Genomic DNA, 14,352 nt, shown 5'->3' on the forward strand with positions numbered 1-14,352 from the left:
CTTCTATTCTTAACCATGATTTTGTTCATGCCACCATTGGATTAAAAGTTTGGGAAATGCTGTAAAATACACCTCAGAGCATCTATAACCCTGCAGCTTCTTGAGGCTACAGCTTAATTAAGTTATTTCCTAAATCATTATTATTCTGCTACCTTGTTTTTGTTTTTGGTCCCTGCTCCTTCAACTCAAAATCATTATTACCCAATGCAGCAGTTTTCATAGGTTCATAGGTTCATAGGTAGGTATTAGGCTATTGGCCCTAGGGCCTATATAAGCTTGGTCAAAAAGGTACCCTGGCTTTCCCCATTGAAGAAAATTATTTTTCTGTGCCCCTGTCGAGCAGAGCCACAGAAGTGATCCCCGGGGTGAATTTCCCATCTCCCATCCAATCATCAAGATTTGTCTTGAAGAGTGCTAATGAGGAGCTTTGTTTAATATAGATAGGTAGTTTGTTCCAGAGTATGGGAAATCTCTGGGACAGGAATCTATCCCTCCAGCATGTTCTGTTTATTATGGTGACAAGGTTTAGGTCCCTAGCTTGGAGGGATTGGGATTTCTTTACGTGGAGCATGTCCAGCAGCTCTGGGTTTGACATAGCTTTGTATGTTAGGCAGAGATTGCCTCTGAGTAGGCGACATGCGACGGAGTAAAGCTGGAGTTTTTTTAGATGGTCTGTGTAGGGCATCTGTTTGAGGCCAGTAATCCTCTTTGTAAGATATTTCTGCGGCCTTTCCAGTTGTTGTAGATGTCTTGTGAGGTAAATACCAAAAGGGGCGCTGTATTCTATGATTCTGTGATTGTCTGATTCTACGATGTCCTTATCCTGTTTTCCCAGCTCACCATTCTTTTCTGCTACATCAGTGAGACTCCTGCTTTCCAAAGCCTCCGCTACCCTCTTTGAGTTCCCCCCATGTGTTGTTATCATCTACCTGATCACTTATGAATTTGTTTATCATTATCTGCGATTTGCTGAATAAACAGTTATGTTTCATCAGAACTATTTGATTTAGGGTGAAACTATTTTCCAAAACTCCCTTAATTCAGAACAGAAATTGTATGTTTTATTAATATTGTTCTCACTCATTATACAGTAATTCTTACAGTAAACACATTTTTACCTTTTTGTTGGTAGTTCATTTAATGCATACTGGTTAAGTGATTCTATTCAAGAAAATGTAGTCAATATTTCTATAGTGAAAATAAATAGAACAAAAAAATAATAATGACCTGTTGCATTGTTTAATGTTCCTAGTAAAATATAGGCAGTTTGCTTCATTGAAATACAGAGGGTTGAACAACATGAAAAGAATTCTCAGATCCAAACAGAGACTTTATTAAGTACAATAGTAAAATTACAAAGGCAGTTTTACTAGCCACCTTTTCTAAGGTGCACACCTCATTTTAACTTTTTTGAATTCATACAAAACCCTAAGGTGGTGCTGAATGGTGCTTTTCCACAATTATGTGGAGTATAGCATATGGCTGTGTTCAGTACTAATGAGACAGCCAAGGGGGAGTGGCATATGCTAATTAGCCATGTGATCTCTCCCTCTGAACCACCTCCAGGAAGCCATCTATGCACCAAGCGATTCATGGAATTTATCAGACATGTAGATTAGCACAGCTGCTCGTTACACCTCATGATAGTGTACATGGCCAAAAGGATGTATTCATCTGTTATGGTGGCAGCAAGTACTGGGGAGTTTAGTGGTAAGTTAAAGTATGCATCTGTGAGTGTATATATCTGTGTCTTCCTAGGAGGTCCAACGGGTGTGTGTGTGTGTGTGTGTGTGTGTGTGTGTGTGTGTGTGTGTGTGTGTGTGTGTGTGTGTGTGTGTGTGTGTGTGTGTGTGTGTGTGTGTGTGTGTGTGTGTGTGTGTGTGTGTGTGTGTGTGTGTGTGTGTGTGAGTGTGTGTGTGTGTGTGTGTGTGTGTGTGTGTGTGTGTGCAGGGGATTGTGTGTGAATGTGTGTGTGTGTGTGTGTGTGTGTGTGTGTGTGTGTGTGTGTGTGTGTGTGTGTGTGTGTGTATGGAGTGAATGTGTGTGCATGGTGGGAGGTAAGGGTGGAGGCTGTCATACCTACACACATTTCCCAATGTAAATAAGCAACAACTGTAATTTGAGCTGACTAGGGGAATCACTGGACACCCCAGGATTGGGGGTAGGGGAACCAATGGACACTAGGGATATCTGTTTGTGATCATGCCTTAACAGCACTTTAACGGTTCAGGAATTGGGGAGGGGGGACTAGACATTAGGGATAGGTATTGATTGTGCCTTAATGGCACATTAACAGTACAAGGATCAGGGGTGGGGGAGCACCAGACACCAGGGATTTCCTTGTAACACTCATGCCTTAATGGCATTTAAAATGTGGAGGGAACAATAGACATCAGGGATACTCTCTATGGAGTGCTATAAATGAACATTAAATAAAAAGTGTGGAGAACCACCAAACACACAGACTGTTCATAATTAATATAATTCAAAACAATGAATAAGGAATAAGCAATCTGAAGCATCAATCATGACACAACAGGCCCCAGCATCAGTTACTACAGTAGATGTATTTTACAATATATTGAGGATCTCGGGCATTATGTAATGCTTCCAACATGTCATGCCAAATGAGGCAGAAGGGACACAACACATTAGGTGTAGCTTCTAGCCTCATAAGGTTGAGCCTTGCACACATTTACAGAAAGATATGAAGTATAAAACTCAAGTGTCTGACATTAAGAGATAAACTGTAATACCTGGTTAGGGGAAAGGAAGCCATCATGTATTATCTGACAAGAGGAACATGTATGGGGTAAGTTGTGTGCGAGAGTGCGTGTGTTTGTTTTACTCTGTTTGTGTTTATGAGAGTAACTGAAGGGAGCACTTCTGCTTCCATGATGTGGCCACCAGCACAAGCACCTACTGCAGGAAGTACTGATATACACTTTGTGAATCAAATATATGCAAATTAGACCATCATGGGGCTTTTTTTCATTTTAATTAATTTTCTCTGAATCATAAAATATCACTTTTTGTGAACATGGCCATTCTACTTTGGGTCATATGGGAGCGGACAAACTAAATGGAGGGACCCAGGGTTAACTGTTTTCATGGTTAGTGTGGTATGTATAAATTGGAGGTTTGTTTTGCTGGACAAGTATTGCTGGAAGCTCATATTTGGAATGGCAGAAGTGTGATTACCTTAGTCTGGAACTGAGCATTGGGATCTTCAAGGATGTACGTAGAAAAGGTGAAAGCAGATAGCTCATTTATGGCTTTAGTGATCCATATATTCTTCTATTGGACTGCAGCCATTGCACAGTATCATCCGTTGTATTTTACTTTTCACAGCTCTGAGGCTGTAAGCTCCCTGGCAGTGATGCTGAAGTCACACATCTTGCAGTGAATCTCCCCCACTGACTGACAAAATACTCTAGGGCAGGAACATGTCTTGAGGCAGGGTCTGTGCTCTCCTTAGTGGATAGGGGCAATTGATTGTTACAGTTTGAGTAGATAGGGGCAATTGATTGTTACAGTTTGAATAGATAGGGGCAATTGATTGTTACAGTTTGAGTAGATGGGGCAATTGAGTGTTACAGTTTAAGTAGATAGGGGTAATTGATTGTTACAGTCTGACTTTTACCCCACAGTTCCAAACTCCTATCCATATCTATATATCTGTACCTATAACTATATTTGTATTTGTTTTTCTGTCTGTCTGCCCATCTAACTAATCTATCTATAGCTACTAATTCACTTCTTAGAGTGGTATTAGTGTGATATATATCAAAGACTATCATTCAAGCCAAGTGTTATAAAATATCCCAGATACCTATGTTCTGTTGGAGTACAAGTCTTGTCATCTCCTGTACAAGTGTGGCCATCTACTGTTTAATTATCTTAAAGAGAAAGATCCAAACATCAAAATGAGTTTCAGTACCATTTCCTATGTATCCCAGAAAAATCCTTCTTTCCTTCTGACATTGCTTACTTAATGTTATGTCATGTGGTATGAAAAGACAAATGTCTTGCCATTCTTGCTGATAGTTACTTTTTCCTGAATGGGCACTGTTTCTTTTCCTTTCCTTATCTTACCTTTCCTTTGCACTTGAACGCAGTAATACTCCTACGCCACAGTTCTGACCCTATCACTGCTAACCTTGCCAGCACGGAAGCTACATTGTTACTATCTGCAAATAACTGTCAAGATACTACGGTCAGCACTTTATCTGGATACCAAAATGCCAGTTCAACAAAGAGACTTCCAAATGATGTGGTTGAATATAGGAATAGTGCTTGCTAAATAAAAAATAACGCAGAGATTCATTTAATAGCGGCAACAGTACAGCTTTTCATTCCAACAGACTTTCTCAGATTGCTATAAAAATGTGCAAGTCACTCATACAACATAAAGATTCACTCTCATCCCACTAATGACATCATAATGACACATACCGTTTGAAATGCTAAAGACACATCATATATAAAGGCTTTTAAAATATCATTTGCCACATAATACAATGTAACAATAAGCACTTGGTAATATAATTATTCAACACATCATGATTTTTGACTTCAGCCTTTGTTTTGTTAATTAAACCTTATTGTTCGATATGCATTAAGCATAATGTGCCATCACTGTTCCCTTTGTAAGAGCTCATTATCGCAGTCGCCCCCTCTCATATGTTTATGCATAAGTTTTATTGCAGAAAAGAAAATTCTTTGAGTAGAACAGTTAAAACTGAGATATTTTTGAAAATAACTGTTCTCTAGTCCCCTTAATTATCAGCAGTTTCTTCCTTCAGTCTTTTTTCAAGGGAAGAGATTTATAAGCCAAACAAACCTATCCACCAAAACAGATTAGAATTCACGGAAATCATAAATACATTAAAAATAGCTTTGGTGTTCACATGGGCAACAAAAAGTACCTGTTCTTAAGTACAGGCTAGTGGATTAATGTAACCTTTGCTTAATGAATGTGTGTTAAGGGACAGTTTGACTTGCCTTCATAAAAAATAGCCACAACTGTAATCAATCGATTAAATAGTGTATGCTAGTACTAAATGTAACTTATAATTACACGTAACCTGATTTTTTTGACTAGATGTATGAATGTACTCATTATTAATATATAGGCATGCAAAATAATCCTTAAACATGCAAATATTTATGTCAAGTACATCCTTTAGACTTCTTGGCCTTTTAAATTTACATGTATGCTAATGTACTATATACTGCACCATATATAAATACAGGCACACACACACACCACACTCACACACACACACACACACACACACACACACACACACACACACACACACACACACACACACACACACACACACACAAACACTCATACATGCATGGCATAGATTAATAAAATGTTAGAATCACCCTTAAGTATATGCTGATATTTATTAATACACTACATGATTTTCCTCTCCTTTGCATAAACAGACGTACATGGAACCAGACCCCAGTTGTTATTAGCACCTATCCAGCACCGTTCTTCATTGTGGGGGTGTAAATCACAGATATGCTCCAGACCTTTTATGGATCTGTGAGCCTTGCATCTCTTATTTTGAAAAGTATTAAATATTACATTTGATTATATGAGAATGGTAGTCATTACTTCTATTATATGAAATATGCATAACATTTGTTTCCTATGAACATCATTTGTAGTTTATCTAAGGTAAAGTACCGTCAAGATGTAAAACTTTGTAACAATTCATGTTTCAGCCCTTCACAATGTATTATTAATTCCTGCCTTAATAAGACATGGCCTGTAATTTCTATAGTCAGTATCAGTGGTTCAGATGTTAGCACACATGCTTGATTCAGTGAGGATCAGACGGTAAGGGGTTCTCCTTCCACACGTGGTGATTGAATGCATGTTTCAGTGTTATGGCATGTGAGTATGGCTGTGCCTCTCTTATGCTATCCTTTGGATGCGACATCGAACCCAAGTCCCGTTTGCCTGAATGGTAGCTGAGGTGGGTATTAAATATATCAGGGTATCAGGGAAAATGGGCAAGACTGTTTTATTAAAAAATAAGACAACCAGTTATATTGATTATCACTGTGAGAGTCTCACTGGTGGCAAAATGAGATGAGTAGACCAGACTTTTTTACCTTCATAGCATCCAGTGGGATGATACAAATTCTCAGTGAAGGAAAGAGATATAACATTTCCAGTGCATCTTGAGCCTGTTGGGTGGCCTCCACATAGTGAACAGTGCCTGGTAAAACTTGACCAGTAAACAGCTGGCAGTAATTTCTCTAAGTACCTCAGTCACCTTACCTTTCTCTTCTCAGCCTGGATAAGCAGTGACTTTTTTCTGAGATTGTTGTAGATTACAAAGCTCCTCACTCTGTCATGGAGATCCCATCAGTGGCCCATAGAAGTAACAACTGAATGTGTGATCTCATTTATTCAGTGACTACCCAAATCTACTGATCACTGATAAAAACAGGGGCATAGACTGAAAAATAAACTGAGAGCATCATTCTGTGATTCAGCACTCACTTAACCAACACAGATTGCTACAACATTAAGACAACAGTTGCTACTGTACCTACCTGCTCTATAGCCTTTACGACATTAACACTACAGTTACTACTATCGCCCCCTGCTGCACAGACTCTTACAACATTAATACCGCAGTGGCTGCTGTACCCACCTGCTAAACTCAGTGTCACAATATTAATACTAGAGTAACTACTGTACCCACCTGCTGCACACAGTATCACAATATTAATACTAGAGTTACTACTGTAACCACCTGATGGTCATTCATCTATATCTCTCACTTACAAGCAAGACCCCAAAATACTTAAAACTCCTCAGTTTGGGACAGCTACTATTCTCTCAGACACAGAGGTGCTGGATTACAAAGCAATTCTAAATTACAAAAAAAATTAATAATAAAATAAAAACATTCTCTCATATAAGAGAAGAGGAAAAAGATTGCCTACTACAAGCAGTTCTTTATTTTTTACCCCATACTATCAGTTTGTTAAATCTTAATTTCTATCATCATAATTTTTTTTTCAATGTACACTTAGAACCAAAAGACCTTCAAAAATGAAACATATCAAGACAAATTCTCCTTTTTAAATTAAACAAACTTTGTTTTCTACAACAGTTTGGACCGCATACCTCACTTTAGATGAGAAACTCAGTATCAGGTGCTCACTTCCACCATCTGTCTCTTCGCCAGGACCTGGGTCATTAATTAGTCCCTTGATATGACTCAAGATTCTAGCCAAGCTATTGCCAGTCTTTATCAATTACTCTCCAAGCATTTTAACTGAGACAGTATTAAAAAAAGTTGCATAGTGTGATGCCCATGCACTGGCCCAGCAACCAAGGAGCCTTAATCCTCACCACTAACACCAATGAGGGGCATCCATATGGGGATAAGATAATAAATACACACACAGTAAAGTACAATTTCCCTTAAGAGCACACAGAGATCACAGTCAGTCTGGGGCTGGTTTCTCCCTTTCTGTCCAGGTTCCCAATAAGACTCCCCAGTGCCACAGCTGTATGGTCCAGATCTCAGCCTAGTTGGCAAGCTAAAACCTCCAGTACCCTTTCTGTCCAACCAGTGCTTTGTGTCCCTGCCCAAGTAGCTGACACATATGTACTTTGAGATAAGAGTTTATATACAACCACACAGACACTCCTGGGGAAGGCTGGCACAGGTTCTCCAGCTCTGCCCCTTTTACCCAGACTATACGGTAGTACCACTTGTCACCACCCACTAATATTTATCAGCTACTCAAAGGCCTTTATTAAAGGGTGTCCAATTATTACTCTGCAATATTATTATCCAAATGGTAAGTGTGACTGAACAGCAAAGCTTATTTTGAGTGACTTGGTACAGTATCACTATATATATGCAATGTACTCTGGACCTTAAATTATCTCTACACAAAACAGCCACAGTTGAAAGGTTTAAAATATTTAATAATAAATAATAAAATCACAAGACAATACTTCTTACTACACAGTGCCAGTCAAGAGTTCAGAGATCACAGAGAAATACTTAAAATAATACTGTAGAAAAGTTCTGACATCACAGAAAAACACTTAGTCTAATCTTCCTAATTCCTAGCTATTTCTAAGACAAAACACAGTTTTAAAATTCTACTTACATCTAGACACAGTCAGTGCTGGTGATGTTGAATGTTCTCAAGACAAATGGTCTAATGGTCTGACTCGTTCTGTCCTTAAATTGATAACACAGTACCACTGATTCATTTTAGATTACATAATTTCTTTCTGGTTGCCAGTCTAACAGAACTCAGAGGTTAATGGCCCTATTGATCTTGCAGCTGGTCAGGAAGCCAGTGCAATAAAGGAAATTATACATGTAAATTCTAGCCCTTAACTCTGGCCTCAAAACAATAGGCAAAATGCCTTTATCTAGCTATATCTGCTCCAAATTTTGAAATCAAAGAATTGACATTAGCTTTGTTACAGCAGAGTGCACTGTTGCTACATTTTTGCAGTTTCACAGTTAACACCATTTTTTCCATTTAAGAGAACAAGCCTGTGGCTTATATTAATATTTACAAATGACAGAATTATCTACAAAATTCTATTTGGCTAGGCTGGCAGCCTTCACCTATCTTCACACATAGCTTCAGTTTTTTCAGTGCAATCTCCCCTTATGAACACTATTTCTTCTAACTATTTAAGCTTTCCATATAAAACTATGCTCCCACTTTTCATTACTTACTTTCATGCAAAGTTGTCTTTTGCTTTTCCAACCTCATTCTTCCTTAACTTGGTTATAAAACCTTCCAGTTATATTGATTTGCATATTTCATGCCACGATCACTGACTTGTGTTACTTATATTTTCCACTATCACATCTTCATCCACGTTTCAGCCACTACAACCACCTATAGTTCTCTCCAGTTTGCGAGGGTGTTACTCCATCACTTGTGACCACATAGTTTACATTTGCAGGATTGTTTTATACTGTCCGTAGGAAAACATAAAGTACTGTAGCGTCTGCATATTGGATGATTTTTGAAGATAACACACCAAGTCGGTAGACCCAGCACAAATCCTTGCAGGGCACTCATATGAACCATCTGTGATAAGAAAAACTCATTTTCACATTTTATCTCATGTACCCCATCATGAATGCAGTCATAAAACCAGTGAAGGGCTCAATCAGTGAATCAACAATTTAGAAGTCTGCTGACAAGAACAAGAAAGTAATTTCTAGTGATAAATGCTTCAACAGATCAAGGAATTCAACTGCGGTATGATAGGACCAAATGACTTAATGTTTACTATTGTCATAAAACGATTTACATCATTCTCAGTTACTTGGTATGCCTGCATTACTATACAAATTCTTCCTAGCTATCCATTTAGTAACACTCTACACTTCATCGCCTTGTAAATGCCTCTTAACCATCTATTGAAGTTTTCAGGTAAATGTAACTCGTGTGCATTTCTCCACAAAAGCTGGGGTTTTGCATTACTTAAAACTTGTTTTGACACATTTCATACTGTGCACTGGGTCATCAATTCCTTACTCCTTTCACATTTCTCAGCACTATTAGTGATTCTATAATTCATCTCCCCATCACCATGTGATACCTAAAACTCACTTGCTATCTTATTCTTCAGAACTCTTACTGATATTTTATGATTCACATTTAAAATACATATAGGCCTCCAGTTTTGGGTAAAGTTAAAGTCTTTTTCTTTCTTAGGATACTTAACATAAAACTTTCATCCACCCCAATATGCAATGTATTCTTAAAAGCTTCTACCATCTCCTCTTTCAATTAAGGCACACAGAGTTATATACTTTGTATGACAATCTGTCTCTTTCATGGATGTGACCTTTTTCTCCTTATTTATACCGTGCTTCACTGCTTCCTTCTTATCCTCATGTCTCTCCTTTCTGAAGTTTTTTTATCGTCTTTAAACGTAACTGCATCAGATCTGTAACACACTCTACAATATTATAATTTCTTCTCAAAGTTGTGTCATATTAATCCCTAATGATGCCTATTTCTTCCCTCTCCTACTTCTACTCACTTCATATGATCACGCCCCAGCCTTTTCTCCTGATTTATGCCAAACAAGATCAGCATTTTCACAGATCTTTCACACAAATCTTGAAGCAGAATGTTCCAGGCCTCACATTCTTCATATGTTCTTAACAAAAAAAAAAAAAAAACTTAATAGTCAATGAAATGACTTTCCCCTGTTGTAATTATTTGTGTGAATTTTTCACACTGTAGTATTCTCGTTAAATTTGGATGTATACTTCTTTATCGCATCTATATCCAGCAATTTTGATTACTTTCTACAAATCCTTTCCACATCCCTCACACTGGAGTTCCATGCAAGCTCTACATTCAAAACGCTGCAATCAGAAAGTCCAAAGATGCTAAAAAGAAAGAAGTGGGGGCGTGGCCAAGGATGAACACAGGATAGCAGCAGATTTCTTCAGCTCCACCAATTTCATTACACTGACAGGAATTAATTACTTAAAAAATTAATTTTTGAAGTAATTTTCTTTCTAAATATGTTTGTTTTATATAGTTCTTGAACTATATCTAAAAAAGAAAGGACATTTTAACAATATTCCTGTCAGAAATCACTTTGGAAATTTTCCTGTCAGTTTATCAGTCTGAAATGAGTTCCAGTAAGGCAAATTCTCAAGACTCCAGCATCAAGAAAGAACTTCAGTCTCTGATAACTATAATCCAACAACTTACTGCTAAGATGGATAAAATGGATACTAAAATAGATACCTTCACAGAAAAAACTACAAAACAAATAGACTTGTTACATATAGACCTGCAACAACAGAAGATCCAGATGACAGGCATAGAAGAAGCTGTGAATGACATGGAAAATAGAATCCAAGAAGAGGAAATCAACATTGAGTTTCTGCTGAAACAAAATACACATTTACAAACAAAGCTGGATGACCTGGAAAATAGATCTAGGCGCAATAACATTAGGATTTTTGGACTGCCAGAAAATATTGAAGGTAACAATATTACTTCTTTTTTAACAACATGGCTCCCTAAAACTTTAGACTTACCAGAAGCATTCTCTTTTGGTATCGAAAGAGCACATAGATCTATAGCTAATACTAACTCTAACAAAAACTATCCTAGATCAGTTATAGTTAGATTTCTATCATCTTTTGATAAAGAGATGGTTCATAAATCTGCTTGGGCTAAAGCTCCTGTTAAGATTAATGAGACAACTGTGCGGTTTGACAATGACTATTCTTCCTTGGTAATAGCTAAAAGAAAATTTTTTCTGCCACTAAGGGAGCTTAAAAAAGCACCGTTTAAAACATACCTTCTGTTTCCTGCCAAGCTAAAAATCTTCCTTCCTGATGGTCCTAAAATTTTTGATGACTTAGACTCTGCTTTACTGTTTATCAAAAAAATAAGATTTTGGATAAAATAGAGGAAATGGAATGGGCTAGTCCTTCATTAAAGAGACTGGCAACTGAAACTTCGTGGAAGACTTCAGAGAAGAAGAAGAGACTAAAGAACAAATGATTTGTTCTATGTTTTTTTTCTTTTTTTCTCTCATCATTTTACTTCATTATTAATCTTTTTAAATATAGTTCCTGCATTTCCAGAAAGCCACAAATATTCTGAAAAAGATTTAATCAAAGTTATTCTCTGTGTGCAAAGAAATGTTTTGTTTCATAACCAGTCAAAATATCTGAGGAACTAATAACAAGCTATTATTCAATTTGTTTCTCTTTCTGAAAAGAGAAGTAAGGTCAGTAATTTGATACATTTTTTTTCTTTTTTTTTCTCCTTTTCTTCTTTTCTTTGTTTAAACAATGACATTCTATTTAGATTATGTAGTGGATAAAGGGTGGGGGAGGGCAGGGAGAGAAGAGTAATGAAAATATGATAAATAGAATAATAACATATTTATTCCTTGTAAAAAGTTTATATGTTCTTCAAATGCTATTCCTAATTATACTTTCTTGATTATACTGCTTATGCTTGTTTGTAAATAATCTGTCATGCTTTAACTAATAATAATTAGAACTAAATAATAGTAAATAATATGTCTTATTTTTATCTCTATTAATATAAACAGTAAGTAATATTCCATTGTATATACTTCTTATAGCTTTCTCTTACATTTTTTTTATTTCTGCTTTACACTCTTTTATTTTATACTCTCTTTTTCTTTTCTTTATTCTTTCTCTTTATTTTTTTTTCATATTAATATATAGAAATGCTTTTGATCATATAGACACAGTAAATAATAAGATTTGCATAAAAATTGAGTTGGGACAAAAATATTGAGTTTTATTACTTATTAGTAACTTTGGGCTTAATTTCACTTACATAGAGGCTGTAATAACCTGTAAAATACATTGTGAAGGTTTTGTCATGTTTAGATGCATTTACACTGCTAAATGAATGTTTGTCACTAGTTTTTAACAAATTTCCCGCCAAAATGTTAAGGGAGACAATCTGGGATGTGGGCTACCTCATGAACAGTGTCCTCGAGTTCTTTTAAAAAGCTTCAACTCTCAGAATTCTCACAGAGAAGCTGAAAGCAGTCAATTTGACCTTTGACCCAGATATCACACTGACACATCGCAGATTCAGGAAGAACACTCTACCAGGAAGTAGAACTGATGCAAATACGACTATGTGAAGGAAAATGAACTCTTTAACATCTAAATGTGAGTTATTTTATATAATTACTTACATATCTATGTTATAATTCATAAAATATGTCAGTTATAATGATTTTAAATGATGCAGTTTCTTGTAGTAAGTAAATGTCTTATTTTAGAAGGCATAGAAAATGAAACATTTATTCAAGTGTTTTTGAAAATCTACTTGACTGTAGCATACTAATCTGTGTTAAAAACTTATGTTCCAAACATATACATTACTATAACTCATTTAATTCATCTGATTGACAAGCATAAATAACTTTATAACTCTATTCTGGAAGAAATTGTCATGTGATATATTTTAAAGCAGTAGTATAGACATACAAGATACAGAAGGTTTTTTTTACAATAATGCAAGTGTTTCTGAGAATTTGCATAACTATGCAGTATGATTTATAACAATTTCTATAAATATAATATTTTATTCTATTGACAATAATGAGTATGAGTAAAATGCTCATATACAAGCAATTCAAGGTTTTTTTTGGAAGCTGTTGACTGCATTTACATGACAGAAAATAGATGCATCTTAATATATGTAATGTCTGAACTATATTAGCCAAAGTTTTTGATTTAAATGAATGTTAGAGCTTATTTTTACATACTTTGAATAAATTAATATGTAAATATGCCTTCCTTTTTTTTTTCTCTCTCTCTCTTTCTTTCACTCTCTCTCCCTCTTTCACATCTTTTATTTCTCTCTCCTCTTGGTTCCTAATATCAAGATTATTTGAATGCTATTTGAATACAAATGTATTATATTACATAGATGTATATAGTAGTATGAATAGTTTTTTTAAAAAAAGTTTATTTTAGTTTATATGATGCTGTTTTATCAAATGTGTAGTCTTGTCTTGCTAGATAATTGAATTGAAAGCTGTTAATTTAAGTTAAATATAACCAGTATTAAATTGATAAGGTGGTAGCTGAGGTACTGCTGCTTAGGGTAGGGGGTTAACTTGAGTGGTAAATACTACTCTAAGTTGGAGTTTTTTAACTCCAGGCTGGATGCAAGGTTTAATCCTTACATTATTTTCACTTGTTCATTGTTATATGTATATAGTTTTGACATCCACAATATATTTTGTACACTCATTGTCACTACAAACAAAATTGAATCCTATACAAAATCCCATAAGAGATTCAATAAATACAGCTATATTTAAAGTTACACCTAAAGGAGGAGATGTAACATTACTTATGTTGTTAATTGTTATTTTGATCATAAGATTCTTAAGTTTTAAAAATGCCAAATGACATCTTTAAAAGGAATTTCTTTAAACATTAATGGATTGAATAATCCGTGTAAAAGGGCAAGCCTAATTAGATACATTAATTTACATAAGGCCAACTTAGTCTTCCTGCAAGAAACCCATCTCTTGAAAAAAGATATTGATAAACTAGCCACAAACAAATATACAGTATTGGTTAGTTCAGAGCACACTCAGAAAAAAAGAGGAGTGGCTATTTTATGGAATAAAAGTATGCCCATTCCTAAAACCATTAAGTCTTATCAGGATGACAAAGGAATGTTTTGTATGGTTACAATACAAATTAATGGGAAGACTTACACTTTAATTAATGTATATTGGATACCTGGAATTGGTATTAATACAGTGAAACATCATCT

The sequence above is a fragment of the Protopterus annectens genome, chromosome 1.part1 (genome assembly GCF_019279795.1).
Source record: "Protopterus annectens isolate FY-2018-M chromosome 1.part1, PAN1.0, whole genome shotgun sequence".
Lineage (NCBI taxonomy): Eukaryota > Metazoa > Chordata > Ceratodontiformes > Protopteridae > Protopterus > Protopterus annectens.